This window comes from Anopheles merus, chromosome 3R, assembly GCF_017562075.2.
Source record: "Anopheles merus strain MAF chromosome 3R, AmerM5.1, whole genome shotgun sequence".
In the NCBI taxonomy this organism is placed as follows: Eukaryota; Metazoa; Arthropoda; class Insecta; order Diptera; family Culicidae; genus Anopheles; species Anopheles merus.
Genome location: NC_054084.1, coordinates 15195597 through 15211677, shown reverse-complemented (window position 1 = coordinate 15211677; position 16081 = coordinate 15195597). Strand labels below are relative to the sequence as shown.

Sequence of the window (16081 nt, the reverse complement as noted above, 5' to 3'; positions counted from 1 at the left end):
TCGTTACGTCACTATGAAATTAAATACAACTGCTATTGTTTTCTTTGAACCACCACAAAAAACCGAAAAATAGTCCAAACTTTGCTACAATAAACGGAAACTTAAGCTTATATGGATATATAATCCCTTATCCGTTGGTTACAGCCGCAGTCTTTTACAAACCGGTTATGTTATTGCCACCTGAAGATCATATAACCCTCTCAGCCACCCCATCAAGTCATGGCGCTTGGCTAGTCCTCCACAACCGGCCCACGTCATTCACACGGATCATTTCCTATCTATTAGACAGGCAGCAGTCTGGTAGGATCACCTTTCGGGCGAAAACAGCGATGAAAACGGAGATGAAAACAACAAACGGATTGCGCAAACCAATCTAAAGTCAACGCGATGACTCATTTTGCGGATTTTTAATAAACACGCAGCGCACACACTTCCTGCGTGCAACTCGGCGTGTGCAAAGATCGAACGAAAGTGCAGTAGCTTCTCAAAACACCGAACCAACAGACAGCGCCGGGAGATTGAAGCGACTGCTATAACTGCTACTGCTATGGCTTTCAATTACAAATGACTTACGGAGCTTACGAAGCATGGAGGGGAGCTTACTCGCCACACGAGAGCACGCCGCTGCATTAAAAGGCCGCACGGCCTTTTTTTGGATGAATCATCACGGAGTGTGCACGCCGTGGGCGGATAATGGTTGACTGCCCACGGAGGTGGACTGCGACGAAGGCCATCAAAGACGCAGCTAGAGCGCGGGTGATGGGATAGGTCTACGAGAGCCCAAAAGGTGAACCTGCCTAGACCCCAACGTCCATGGGTTTTCAGCTGTTCGGCCATGTCCGAATGGAATACATCATTGAGTGTGGTGCCTATTGAAGCGTACGTTTTAGGAGCCGTCGAGGTTTACGACCAAGGCACTATCATCGGAAACAATTGGAGGGCATTTGCGTACGCGCTTCAAGCTTGATTTGAAAAGAACTTGCCCTTCTCCAAAAAAAAAAACAACAACAAAAATCCAAAGCTCTGTTCAATCACTCAGCAAAGCCTCATCGTTTCTATATTTTCAATACCTTTTTTACATTTTCACACCTTTATGTCAAAGCTAACAGTCACATTCCCTGTCACGAGTCAAAGTCCTGAGTAGCCCTAAAAGGAAACGCATGCAAACGAAACACTCCCTTCGTAGAGAAGAGCTGGCTCGTTCTTCAAACACACACACACACACACACAAACAAACACTAGAGAACCTTGGTACACAAAACGCTTTCCAGCGTCTGCTCGTAAATTGTTGTGTTCTAAGCACACCTCGAACTTCTCGTAGATAGCACCACCTCATAGCTTTCGTTAAGTCGCGCCCAAGGAACTCCACTCGTCGTACTACTCACTCCACTCCACCGGCTCAGGAAAGCGCTGTGAAAATGGAATGCTACAAGCTCTTCAAGCATAAAGCAAAGCTCCACTTGCGCCAGTCTTGATGGTTGTTCTATGTCCACCGGTTACGAAGAACCTACCCAGGGTTCTTGCCTTGCAGCCCGAACTGTGCCCATTGGAAAGGGTACGAGCCTCATGCGCGTTCATTTGATCGCTGCACACACTGTTCGCTGTCTAATTTATGGTTTGCTCTTAGGGCACACACAGTCACAGGAAACGTAGGATACGCGCTAGGCGATTTCTTACTGCTACACCGTTTTTCACTGTGTTTATTGGGGGGAGGAAGCGATTTGTGCGTTGTGCGTCAAACTTCTTCACTTTGGGAGACAATGAGCAGAGGAAGAACGTAATGTGACTTCGTAGGCCACCAAGGTCACTCTGACGTTAGAAGAATGTTGTTAATTTCTACATTAAATCATAGAGCTAGACATAGAGAAATGGAATATTTTGTGAAGTTTTATGTGACAAATGAGTCTTACTGTAAGATGTACTTAAACAAGGTACGGTACGGTACGTTGATGAGAAGTTTAGAATCATTCTGAGATCTGAGATTGTGTAGAACACAATGCGGCTACAACACATTAACAGATGAAATGAATTCCTTGAGACCTCAGATATAATTCAAACATACAAACCTCAGGTATTAATGATATATTACTGTTATTGTGGATGTAACTCATCAATTCTGTTTTGGAATCATACATTTTTGAAAACCTTTCACAATTTCCGCCTCTAAGGTATCAATGTTTACCTCTGTTTCATCATTTTTTTCTTAATCTCTTGGTTCGCATAGTTTTTTAGTTTCTGAATCTAAGTTATCCTAAATTCTTAAATTCAAGTCACACATATGTTACGTTCGATATGACTGAATTGTAAGGATGAAGAGTGAAAATATAAGGATTGACTATCATCAAAATAAACCCCTAAGATGATTTCCAGACAAAAACAGGTACGATAGAAGCAAAGTTTTACAAACACTGTCAAGAATCGGGACCATAGAGGCGAAAATTTATCAACACTGGCAAAATATGGTGCTATAGGGGCATAAACTAATGCACACTCCCAAAAACTGGATAACTTAGAGGTAATATTTGTAAGGCTTCAAACATCTGTGAGAACTTATACAGAGTTATTATATCTCCGTGTTCTCCTTAATACCTCAAATGTTACCTTATTTTGAAAATATCAATATGTTGTCGGAATAAAAACTACCAGAATGTAATACAAAGCCAACTCAAACCAGCAAGCACAAGACTGTAGAACAATATGTACAGTTTTGCGCAGTGGTGTGTTCCGTAAGGGAAGACGCATAAAGTACACACACGCACACACCATTATTGATGCACAGTTGGTAACCATTACGTTCGTTTCTTTTGTGTCACACTTGGTTTGTGTCAAACCCCGAAATACCTACCGCGTGTGAACAATCTAACCCCTTGACCGAACCCCGCCTGGCTGGCTGATGAGTTAGAGAAGCGGAGAAACAAAAACGAAACCTAACGCTGTTTAGGGGACAACACACAAATGCTGCCTCATTGAACCAAGTTGTTTCCTGCTGATTTCCTTCCATATGCAAGGTACGCACACACATATTCAATCGTTCCCTATGCGCGAATCATTTGCCAAAAACAGCCACCACAACGGCTTATCACTGTCATTGGGTGCAGGCAGCTGGTCTCTCCTTCGTGCTGCATGCTCTGCGCGCAGGAGGTGCGCGCGTTCTGTCTACATAGAAAAGAGACCGATCAATCAAGGGAAGCTGGTTGCATGTACCAAGCGAACAGGGACGGTGCATTTATGAGGGTGTAATGCAAGACTCACCCGACCCAATCCCTTAACCGACAACAACCGAAGCGCACCCAGACAGGACATCCGGCGGACATTCGACAGGGTGCTTCAAAGCACACACACACACACACACACACACAGGCACAGCTTAAACGTCGCGCCTGATATAACACTCCACCAAGGAGCGTGGTGGAAATCTATTTCTAGGCACCCTTCGAATGCCGAACGCATCGACACCCCTGCTGGAACTATCGAAAAAAAAAGGTCCTTCCATCCATCCAACGGTTTTCCGAGACCGTGAAGGATCTGGTGAAGGGCCCGCATTACGATCGTATGCATTCGAACGCACACAACTGACGGAGGGTTGTTTAAATTAGCGTTCCCTACTCGCCCGAGGGTTGTTCTGGCGGGTTCCGTACCTTCTTATCGGGCATACATTTTAGATTATAAATACGAACGCAGCACAAAAACTGCATGATGCCCGCATAGCATTCACTATTGGTTGTGTAAGAGAGATACACGCTTCACAGGTTTCATTTTGATAAATTGAACAAAATGGTAGGTAAAATGGTTACAGCACTGGAAATGTGTAACTGATCGCCCAAGGATTACAACAATATATATTGAACGGTTGCTGTAGTGTAAATGAAATGGTTTACAATAGGATCTTTTGATATAAGCCAACTCAAATAGGGGATATAATTCCTCTCGTCGGATCGTTTTCGACATTATACAATAGACAAACTAAGAAGTCTGAATTTTCCACAGCCTAGGATATATATCCCAAAGATAATGGTAGAGTTTAGTTACTCAACAAAGAAAGAAACACATTCAAGGATTATAAATTTATTTCGCTTAAGAACTGCAAGATTATGCCATTCTCTCTGGCCCACTTTAACCCACTTGAGAACAGTTTACAATGTTGCCTTTGGCAAACATACGTCAATACACACGACAACATCTCATCAGGTATTGATGCCAATTACGGCTTCGGGACAAAACAAACCGTTGAAAAACCATGCCACCGCGCCAATTGCTTACAATCGCCATTAATCATCTTTTAATGTACAGCACACACATGGAGCAAGTGTACCTCATCAGCACACTTCACTACCTGTGGTTGCTCGTTACTTCAAACACACACCTGTGGTCCCTCTACTTCAACGCAGCATACAGCCTGCTGAGGCTGTACCGAAAACCAAAACTGTCCATCGCCTTATTCTACCGGCGACAAAAGCCCAATGATAGTCTCGCACGCCAAACAATCAATCTCAGACACAGTCACACAGAGACCTTCAAAATCTTTGGTGTTGCGCTTCCACCGCCTTCATCTACCTCACCAGCCTCACACATTAATGGTGACGACGATGATGATGATGATGATGCAATGACCATCAATAAGCTTCGCGCGACCGCAATTCCATTCTCAATCACTTACTTGAGCGGCGGGCGCGTTGTCGCAGCGCGATAAAAGGCGCATTCGAGACCGTTCCTCAAGAAGCCATTGTATGCTAGGCACAAGCTTAAAAGCGCAGCAAAACGTGCAGTAAACGTACAAGGGAGTGAAGAAATGCATCATCGTCGTAAGCGACGAACGTTCCATAAATCATTGCTCGTAGAATGGAGCACAATTTCTTTCTCTTTTCTTGTGTTGATGCGCGATTTAAGCAGCCTCAAGCAAAGGAAGTTTAAGGCATATTTGGTGTAGAATGGTGATTGTTAAAGTTTTTAAGAATCTTTTTCCACAAATAAAGAACATTTGCTGTGTTAATCTTGATTTTTCTGCTCTGGAAATTGAGAAACGGGCACAAAAATCCCCAAAACTGATGATGTATCTTCAAACTTCCAACAAATCCTCGACTACACTTCTCGCCAGCGCATTATTTTTCCATCAAATCTGTATCACCGCCATGACGAAATACGCCGCTTTTCCCTTGCGATCGCGCCGCTGATGATGGGAAGGATTTCTACCGTGGTTCCCATGGCCCTGAAGCCCCTTTTTCCACACACACACACCCTTGCCGTCGTATCTCGATGGCGAAAGTGATTCTATATCCCGCGGGAATAAACCGAACCGAAAGGAAGGGGGAACAAAGTGAAGAACCCATTTAAGGTCTACATGCAGCAGCAGCAGCACCGGCAATGAACGAGTCCTCGCGCTCAGATCCAGGTTTATGTGGCCGTTTGTTGGGCAGTTGTGTCGTATCGTGGAAGGTTCACACGCCCACAACGATGGAATCGTGAGTAAAAGGAACGGGCCCTTGGATGGGAAACGAGAATGAAGAGCTGCGAGTGTACCCAACAGCAGCAAAATGGCTTCTCTTGGTGATGCGTTTTTTTATTTATTCTGGAGCAAAGTTAATAACAAAAAAAAATGTGTATTCCTCTTCATACCGAGTAGAGTATTTACATACTACCACGACGCTCGTGACACCGAACCACGCACAGCAGAAATATGTGTAAAACATTTTTAATTAATAAAACTGTTCCTTGAACGACGACGACGACGGCCGTAAATTGAAACATGAAGTGAAGCATGAACCCGGGGGGGGGGGGGGGCACAATGTTCCGAACTCGCGGGCGCTCCCGCTCAGCCACGGCAGGAAATTGACCATTTCCATTGGCTTCAGCGAGTCTCTTTTTCCCAGCGGCTGCAATTCAATTGGACACATGCATGACGCATGCATGAACGGTTGATGCAGGGCGTAGCTGCATCACGCTGTGTGCCACCACCACGCCAGTGTAATTAACAGACGCGTTCGTTGAAAAACGGCTGGAAAATGCGCCAAACCAGGAAATGAGAAGCACCGAAATGGCGGCGGGCGCAAACGGACACAGCGAGCAAAGAATTCAATTTCCCCCTCGTTCTGGGCGTAGGGTTTGTGGATTCAATGTGTGCGTGTTTTGTGTGTGTGTGTGTGTGTATGTGTATTATTATAGTCCGTTACATTGTAACTTTTGAGCAACTGAAGCCTGACTGGCACGTTTTGGAAGTATTAACCATTCTCCTTCAGTAATGAAAAACGTTCATTTGAGCACAAAAGAGATCCTTCGTATGTTAATGTTCGTGGTACATTGATCATCATTTTGTGTTATCAACTCAATCGCGTCACCACTTAACGACAATTCGAAGCGCAATGCAATGTAAAATATGTTAACATTATGTTATTTCATCCCAAAAAATAATGTATTCAGGATAACGTAACCCGCGAACCATCGATTGAAGGATGTTTTATTCCAGCAATAAGAAGTAAGAAGCAAGCCCTTACATTTAGAAAGTACAAGCTGCACCAGGATACGCTCGAAAGGCAAACGGTCCAGCTGCAACAAGCTGGAGAAGGTAAAAACAAACTACCGAAAACGAAAACCGTACTTTAATTGTTAACCGTTTTACAATTTCCTTCCCCGTGGTGCGCGAGGACCCTTGGTACCCTTGTGTCCTGCAGTGTCCGATCACTTATCCCCTGCCGAAAGCGAACAAAACTCCGTCCTGTAGTAATTGCGCAGTAGTGCCTGACACGGGTGGAAAGTCAAACGAAACCTTTGCTTTACCCCGTCAACCAAACACACGGACCGCGTTAGTCCACATGCGTACCCCCTGTCCGAACGCGCGACTGCTGCTCCAGGTATCACCACCAACGGGCAGGCAGCATAACCAACAATAACATCAGTTATGTCTTCATACAAAATGGGAAAAACATTTTTGATGATGCATATGCCCGCCAATCATGGAAAAAGGTCAGTCTGTTTGGTGTGCCTGGGATGGAATTGATATGTGCATTATGTAAATTAGAAATCCCTTTAAGGTCAGGTAGACGGGCTCATCCTTTCTGCCATCCTTGCTGCCCCCCTTATTACGCGTTTTTCCGTTGCCGTTTGACGAAATTCCGTCTTTCCATTTGTGGCCGGTGGTCTGGTCTTGAAGTCAACATTTCCTTTTTCGTTTGCAGCCCTTCCCAAACAGTAGGTCACACGGTTAGGAATTTCCGTGAAATGTCAATGATTTCCGTTAACGGATAGCTTTCTTTAGGCTCTAGAAGTTTCATAGGATATGAGAGGAAAATAATAACGACAAGAAACTGAAAACAGGCATTTTTTAAATTAAAATTCATTGGAGCATATTCGATCAATCCAGAAAGAAAAATTGCTTTAAATTGATTTTAAATTAATTATGTATTTTTTCACAGTATTCTATAGCATCTTTTCTTTCGATCTGCAAACCTTTGAGGCATCAAATAGTCACAAGTTCTTTACTTATTTGGAAAATTCCACAGCATAACATCAAGCGCTTAATCCTAAGATTTGGGGAAATCAACCTTTTTTTAAGAACAAACCACGGGGCACTTTTAAAGGGACCAGCAGAGCAAGACAGTTCCTACGTTCTTTAGCAAAGGTTTTGAGCCGGTCAACTATATTTGCAATGCTTTTAGTCTCACATTTTCAAAAATAAGCAAATTTCCGAAAACGAGCCCATGCAGTTTGTCATTTTTTGTCATTTGTTCATCCATACGTTCGTCCGTCTATCCGTTCGTTTGTTCGTCCGTGTGTGAATAGTTCGGAGATATCTGCATGAGCAGTTCAGGATTAAATCGTTTTTACATCCTTTCGTTCGCCATTTATTATTTCAATAATTATTCTCGTCAGTTTGCAAAAACCTGCCATTGAAAGTTCATCAGTCATTGGTAATCAAACAGAAGAAATGCGCTAAAATTGAACGACCTGAACTGGCTGTGGGATGTAATGAAGTATACCTTATTTTAACTGATTTTTCTATATGCGATTCTAGTTTTCTAGAGATCACAGAAGAACAAGATACCTGATCAGTCAAACCCAGGCCTAGAACGAAACATAATAATCCCTGAACAAGACAAATAACGATCAATTTATAAACCAACTCCAAAAATACACCTTAAAACAAAATGTCATAGAATGTCACTTTCAGCTGCCGTACGCTTGCACACATTGAGCTAGATCCAATCTTCAATAACCATATTGATAAGTCGTCTGCACACACTTACACCGCACACTTAGTGGGTTGTGTGTGTCCACTCTATTTCTTGCTGCGCATATGCAATGTTTTTTTGTTTATTTCCTCCGTCTGATTCAAGAGTATTGATAGCACACACTCGAACTCGAATTTACTTAAACTCGCGCAAACTGGCGCTATTGTAACGGTTTGCTTTCTGCGCATTAACGCGATAGAGAGCGAGCGAGAGTGAGAGCGACATAGATAAGCAAGGGCCACAGACACATCCCTCTGCCCTGTAGCGTACGCATAAGCGACCATCAACAACACAAGGTGAGGATGATGTTTGCCGTTGAGGTGGTGGATAAGCACATACGGGGGTACGACGAGACCGGGTGAGACAGCGAGGAAGAAGTGTCAACTTCGCGGCTGTCTCTCGGCACAAACAACGGACGCTCAAGGGTTTTTCGTCAGACCCTGTCGCGCCTGCACGCTTGCCCATGCATGATACCGAAGGGGAGATACGCACAAGGTTGAAGTGCAAACGCATGGGTAAAAGTGGGTCTCACTCAGATCGGGATGGAAAATTAATTTTCGCATCGCCTGAGTGTCGGCGTATGTACTTCACAACCCGCGTTGGTTTGTTTGATTTTGCTGTGCATTTTTCCATCGTTAGTTGATATTGTTTTTAGGTCGATACGCTTTACACACAGCTACTGTGTATACAATTAACAATGTGTATTTGTTTTAGATACTAACTGTAATTGGTTGGTGTTGCAAATAAAAATTACATTAGTTGTGTAATACATAAAATTGCTTTTTTAATAGCTTCCAATTACACTTAGTCACTTAGTCGTGGAACAGAAACCCTCCGAAATGCGACACAGAAATGATTCATCGGATGAAATTGGAGACACCCACTTCAGTTTTCATTATTTCTTTAAATTTGACGATCATTCCATTTTTGCTCCACATCAGCAATAACCGTTACTGTCACCTGATTCAATTCCCAAACTGAGGCGATCGCCTTGCGCCCCTGCAATACGCAACGCATCGTACAGCACCGCAGCAAATTGCATTATCAACAGGGGGGATGGAGCTGCTGACTGGTGGAAACGCCCTTCGTTATTGTGCATTTGCAAAATGGCGAGGAAAAGGGCGGTACAAGACGGAAACGAAGCCAAACTGTCCCTTGAGCGATAAGCGCTGCATCATCATCATCATCATCATCGCCCGGTTTGTTGTTTTGTCGCTCGCTCGGCTGATCCTTTGCGGGTCTCGGTGACGCAAATTAGAATCTAAAGTGGATTTGTTTTCCACTCTTTTTATCAAGGCAATTACTAAAACCAACCAAACAACCACACCACCCACTAGAGAGGGCGAGTCCAACGACACTTTTACAATAGTCGACCGCCGGACCGATGCGTGTTATCAGCCCGGGCATTACGTGTTTGTGCGTATTTGCACACCGAAGCAGAAAGACGCAATTATTTTGCGGAAGTACACACTGAAGTACAGTTTAAACTTTAAAGTAAGCTCGATTGTATAGCGGAGCGATCGTGTCATGTTTTTTTTTTATTATTATTTTGCGAATGTACGGAAGTACAGTTTATATTTCTATTGCCTGTGGCGTTATACATTTTTTCAGTGGCAGTGTTACTCATTATTTGTTCTCCAATTTGCTTAGGTATTTAAAATTTTTGAGTTTGAGAAATAAATAGTTTGGCAAATATATTTATTTAAACATCCTATGAATTTGACTGAATTATTTCAATAGGAGATAATAGGGGAAAATAATCACCAATAATAACTAATAAATACTAACACAGTAAACAGACGATCAGCTAACAGATGGGAGAGTAAAATGGAAACGGTAACATGAAAATATTAAGAAATGAACAAAAAGGTGATATCCAGTACAAAATTCCATTCAGAAACGATTGGTTCAGATATAATAAAGCATAAATTAACAACGACGATGAAAGATATTTGAAAAATAAGGTTTTCATTAAGAAAAGAAAAGACAAATCATTAAGAAAAAATTGTCGATTTTTCATGGGTTCATGCGGGTGAAGACTAACGAAGCGTTAATTGCCCTTTCAATAATAGTATCCCATCGAGTTGACCAATGATTCGAGTTGACGACTGTACCACCAGACTGGCCCAATAGTAACATCTTGTTACTATTAGAAATTAATCAGAATATTGAAAACAAAAAATCCGAATTCCCAAATTCTGAATTCCGAAGATGAAAATGAATAGTCGTTACATCGCTGCTTTTGCTTGGCTGGAAGAAACCAGCCAAACAGCTGAATAGTACCTGTAAAACATGAACAAACCTATTAGGAAACACTAAACGAATCTACTAGCTTTGCAGCGGCAAGCAATAGCATCATAAGGATTTTTAATATGACACCCTAGTACGCGAACCGGTCCAACACATAACCCAGCTGTGTTCCATCGAAATTTTGTTTATCTACATGATGCAAAAGCTCTACTCCAACAATTTTTTTTTTGCGAAAACTGAGGAGGAAATTATAAAAATCGAAGGAAGATCGTAGAAACATGCCTACACGCATATCTTCGTCCACCGTGGCGAAAATTCCGGATAACTGACGGAAGGAAACTCACAAGGATAATTTAGATTTATTTCTGCAACTGAACCTAAATACCTTTCAAATTATGTTCATGGAAAGAAATTATCCCTCTTCGTTTTTTTTTCTAGAGCCAGCCAAAAATGGTTATTTTTTAATGCAAACATTACAAAACTCTAACAAGATTTTTAAAAATATGACAAATACTGCATCAAAAGCTGTGAATAAACAAAACCATGTATACATATTATAAAAAAATATATTGTTATTCTTTAAAAATAATAAAATATTGTACAAATATCAATACATATGAGTATGATTTTACCTATTGTAAATTCGTTACAAATAATTGATCCTCGAAAGTGTGAATGAAACCAGAACTCTCTGTCGCTCAAACGACTCCAACTAAAACTTGATACGCAATACCCACCAGTCAGCCAACTAGCCAGGTGTTTCACTCGATCAATTCCCATTGTAAACATTTACTTATCGCTCCAGCAAACTGACTCAACTGAAATGAGGGGATATGGGTATAAAGGGGTTTAAAAATAGAATTCCAACACCACTATCCCCATGGTTTTCCAAATCGAAAAAAAAACCCTCTCCCTCAAAGAACAATTCCAATCGATCTAATCGTCGAGTTCCTCCACCAATAACAACAACATCAAAAAGGGAACTTAACACAAAAGTTTCGTTTTCGCTGAAGGTTACTGCAGGCAGCGGACCATGTCCAGCCATTATTGTAACCCTTCCAGGGAAAGAGAAAGAATCAAACAAAAATACAACCCTTACTCGGACCCATCTCCAACCCCACCCCAAAACGGTTGGTTGCAACGATGGCAACCGCTCCCAGGGACTCCCTGCCAAACAAAAACGCCAACCCCCCGCTCAATGATAAGGAGAGTGAAATTATTTATGCATGTTTCGTTTCGTTAACGAAACACGTAAGTACGACGCGTACAAGCACCACTACCGCGGGAACTCCCTCACCGGTCCGTGCGCGAATACGCGGTCATGTTTGGTTGAGCACATTCATGCTACCATGAGTTTAATTTTGCAATTTTATCTCGTCATGATGTTGTAGTTAGTGTCTGTGTGTGAGTTTTGCCTATGTGGTAGAGTTCCTTTCAATGCCCGGCAGTAGCGGCGCAGCACACAAGCTGAAGAGGAATTCGCGTTTGAAAACAATTCCCTGCCTGCGGTCTCCTCTCATCGTCACTGGCCGCAAGATCGTAGCTTTATTTTTTCGCTCCCCAGCCGGCTTATATACGCCCCAAAAAGGAAGTCGATAATTTCCTTCTTCGGTTAGTTTTTGCCCATTCCCGATCATCTCCACACCACACACCGACGTGTAGCGCAAGGTTCTGGGACATTGCACAAGTAGTTTTGTGGAGCAGGTGGTGTTGTTGTGATGGTGTGTGGTTAGTGTTTTTTTCGTTTGTTTTTTTTTTTGCTTTGCATTCTTTTTATGCTGTTTTACGATTCGCTCGCCGTTTCGGCAGCGATTCCCGCTGCTTCTTACACTCTTTCTGTGCAGAATTTTTCGGTGTTTCGGTCAGCATCATCATGAAAAAAACAAACCCATTGCCTCAAGAACAGGTTTGGTGGGAAGTCCGTCATCGTTTTCAAAATATTTACGACGCAATAGTTTTGCGATCGAATCTTGCATAAGAAGAAAACAAAACCTCCCCTCACTGCAGAAGACAAGCGGTCCCGGATAGAGCAGCAACAAGACGTTCTGTTGTCGTGCTGGCACCGGCCGGCAGCTGTGATTAAACTGTGGACCCCAGCGGAGTGGATTTTGGAGCATTTTTTGTATGTGTAAACCCTGTTTGAAATCGTGTCAAAAACAAGATTATATGGAAAATAACTAGAAAAAAAAAGTTGTTCCCATTTAGGTGGTCGTCATTCGTGCGACCAGACCGTTTTGCAATTAATTTAACCTATATTTTAACTACCCCGATATTCGGCACATCCAGAACTGTTTGACCAGTTGCACACGATAAGCGTTGTTGGTACGAACACGTACGTGCAAACACGCAACGGGAACAAAGTGTTAACAGCTTTTTTGTGATTGTTTTATTTTCAACAAACAGACTTTTTTGAACAAAACAATAATTTGCTATAAAAATAATAATAAAAATATCGGTGATTCAATAATTCAGTAATTGCATAAACAGTTTGTTTTAAATGCCATGTTTGTTTTAGTGTGGTCTTTTTCTGTATTTCAATAAAAACAGAAGAAATTCGAAAAATTTATTCGTATTTGTAACTGCAACTCAGTCGGCTGAAATGTTGATATATCTACTTTTTTATTCAAACAACTCACATTCTCAAGCATCTGGATCTTTTGAGTCTTCTTATTTCAAATAATATGATTATAAATGATAATTTACACCGACTTTTTCTTATTTAGTGGAGATCGATTCATCAAGAATAGCTACGAGTAGTTCTGATTCCAATCCTAAAACAATTTGTAAAACATAACTCAGCAAAGGGATTACAAAATATGAAGCTTTTTGCAAAACTTGGAAATTAAAAATTGATGAGGAAAACTCTGAAGCCAAATTTTTACACGTAGCACTAGCACCCACAAAATACCGCATCGAAAGCATACAAATTACCGGATAAAAATGTAGACGTAAGAATAGGAGCAGTGGTTTAGTTTATACGATTATCTTAAGGTACAAACAATCAAAGGGTTTTTTTCCGATTTTTCCCAATTTATTACTTTTATGTAAAATTATCAACTTAATCAAATACGCAAAGCGTTATAAGAAGCTGGTTATCCACCAGAAGTCAATTGATCTGAACCAGTGTAAAATGTGTGAAACATTGTAATGAAACAATTCAATAAATTATTCAATTACTTACTTACTTACTTACGCAACTAAGTTTTAGTGAGACTACACACCCAGAGAAACGATATCCAAATTACACCGAATAAAAATCCGACCATACAAAGCATTCCACCCAACAAAAAAAAAACTGCGCTGCTCCCAATTCAAGGACAAATAGGACAGATCTGGCCAATAACCTTCCATTTCTATAGAAACCTCTCGATTCGCAAACGAAGCGCAGCTGAATAAACCATCTATTGACTCAACGATTCTTCCAAACCAAACACCTTTAAGCCAAACCAAACGACACCACGTCTCATCCTCAGCTCAAACAGTTTCTTCCAAACAACAACCATTTCTCAAGAACACACCGTATTACCCAATAATCCGCCAACGGATCGGCTCGATGAACGGAACAAATAAAGATGACACAGAAGGGTAGTTTAATTTTTTCATCAAATGTATGCTGAGTTTTATTATTTCTATGTATAATATACGGTTTTAATTACTTTCAATTGTATTTTTCCAGCATGCTGTTTATTTTCATTAGCATCATCATTATCATTATCATCATCGACATATTCTGCTTCTTCGTCAGTTTCATTATCATCATCAGTTATCGCCGTAATCTCTGTACAATTAGTTGCTGTTTTTTTTTTTATTTCGTTTTCTTTTCTTCCTCTTCTTGCAAATATTATCATCATGCTCATAATCATTTAATATATATATTTATATTTATTTATATGCTTATGTTCAATATTTAGGAAATGGGAAGGGGATGGATGATGATGGGGGAGAATAGGATTGTAGGTGTTTTAGTTATATTTTTTGTATTTTTTTCTGCTTTTTCTCCCTTTTATTTTTCATCGCGTATTTATCATGTAATATATATATTTGTATATTTTCATCATTTAGTTTTGCATTTGTTTCTTTTTTTTGTGTTTTTCTTTTGCTTTCCATTTTCAGGTTTGCATATAGTCGTGTTTTTTTCTTGTTCTCCTTCGTTTATTAATTAAAAAATAAGAAAAATTGTAAATCTAGTAAAATAAGAGCAAATTAATTCCAACGTATAATGATGTTTACCAATCCCATTTGCAAGAGGGGTCGTGTTTTTGTGTTGTTTTTTTTTTGTTCTGATTTTCCATTTTGTGTGTGTGTTTTTTAACGAAATAAAGTCTTTGCTTAAACTTTCATTGACACAAAAAATCAATTTCTTTCTCGCTGTTTTACCAACCGGCACACAACGAAACTATAGCGTCGATCTTAAACACCATTAGCACGTGTTACAGTATAACTTTTGCAGTAGTAATAGATGCGCTTTCTTTCCGTATGCATCGCTTGTAGCTGTGTATGATGTTGGTTGCTTTTCAACATCTGCTTGTTGCCGCAGTACGGTGCGTGTCTTGTACCTTAGGAACGTTTTTATTTTACTCCTAGCAATTGCGATCAAGAAAGTCTTTCTTTCGTTCGGTTATGAACGGTTGTTCAAACAAAGCGCATATAACACATTGACTGGCGCATTTATGACACATTTATGCAGATCTTATTGCCAAAAAAAAAGAAAAACATACGACTTTTACCATTAGTCATATTAAATTAAATTTAACCATTATCAACACACGTCATAGCGTCCTTTGTTTCCAAAATTATCTTTTTCCATTTTAATCGTCATGTTTTTCTATCTTGTGATTCTTTTTCATAGTTTTTTTTTTAATTATTTTGTCAGTATGTTTTTTTCTGTTTTTCTTTTCAATCTTGTCACAATAATTAACGACTTCGATTTATGTATTATGCTGTCCCTAGCCCAGCTATCTCTCCCACCCTTAAAGGGAGACACACACCACATTGTTATTTACAAACATTTTGAAGAATATATCGCCTTTCTCTCTCTCGCTATCTCTCCCTTTCTTGCACTTCTTCCTTCTTTCCTCTTTCCACTATCACTGGTACTAGGAATGGGTGGTAAAAGTAGATGGTGTGTGAAATGTTTGCCTGGGTTTCAGTGTGTTATGGGTTTATCATCGTATGTTGGTGCATCATCATTGACATCATCATCTTCATTATCATCATACCGCAAACATTGTTTGGCGTACTACGACGCTTTCAAGTAAGGAGATTTTCTTTTTCAATCGATTCGCTGTCTCGTGTATGGATAATAAGCGATGAAGCGTTTAATTTTCATCCTTTTGATTTTTGGGGTATTTCGTACAAATTCTTATCAATGCTTTTCAAATCGATTACAGTTATGTTTTATACATCGGATAAGAAAACTCTACATTTTTGTTTGTATGGGTGTGTTTAATTTTTGAGTGAGTTAAGATTGCAATGGAAAGAAACGGATAAATTTACATGCACTATTCGCTCTCTTGCATACATTTTACACATCAAATTCGATTCGTTTTCATGTTCGGTTGCCATGTTTTTGTTTTGTTTTGGATAGGTTAGGTTTTACATTATTTAAC

At 40.6% G+C, this 16081-nt stretch overlaps 1 protein-coding gene across 1 annotated transcript in view; it reads right to left on the bottom strand.

Moving 5' to 3' along the window:
- LOC121595155 (inositol-pentakisphosphate 2-kinase) overlaps positions 1 to 16081 on the bottom strand; it is a 110626-nt gene that overhangs the window by 71288 nt on the left and 23257 nt on the right. The gene's annotated exons all lie outside the window — the stretch shown is intronic.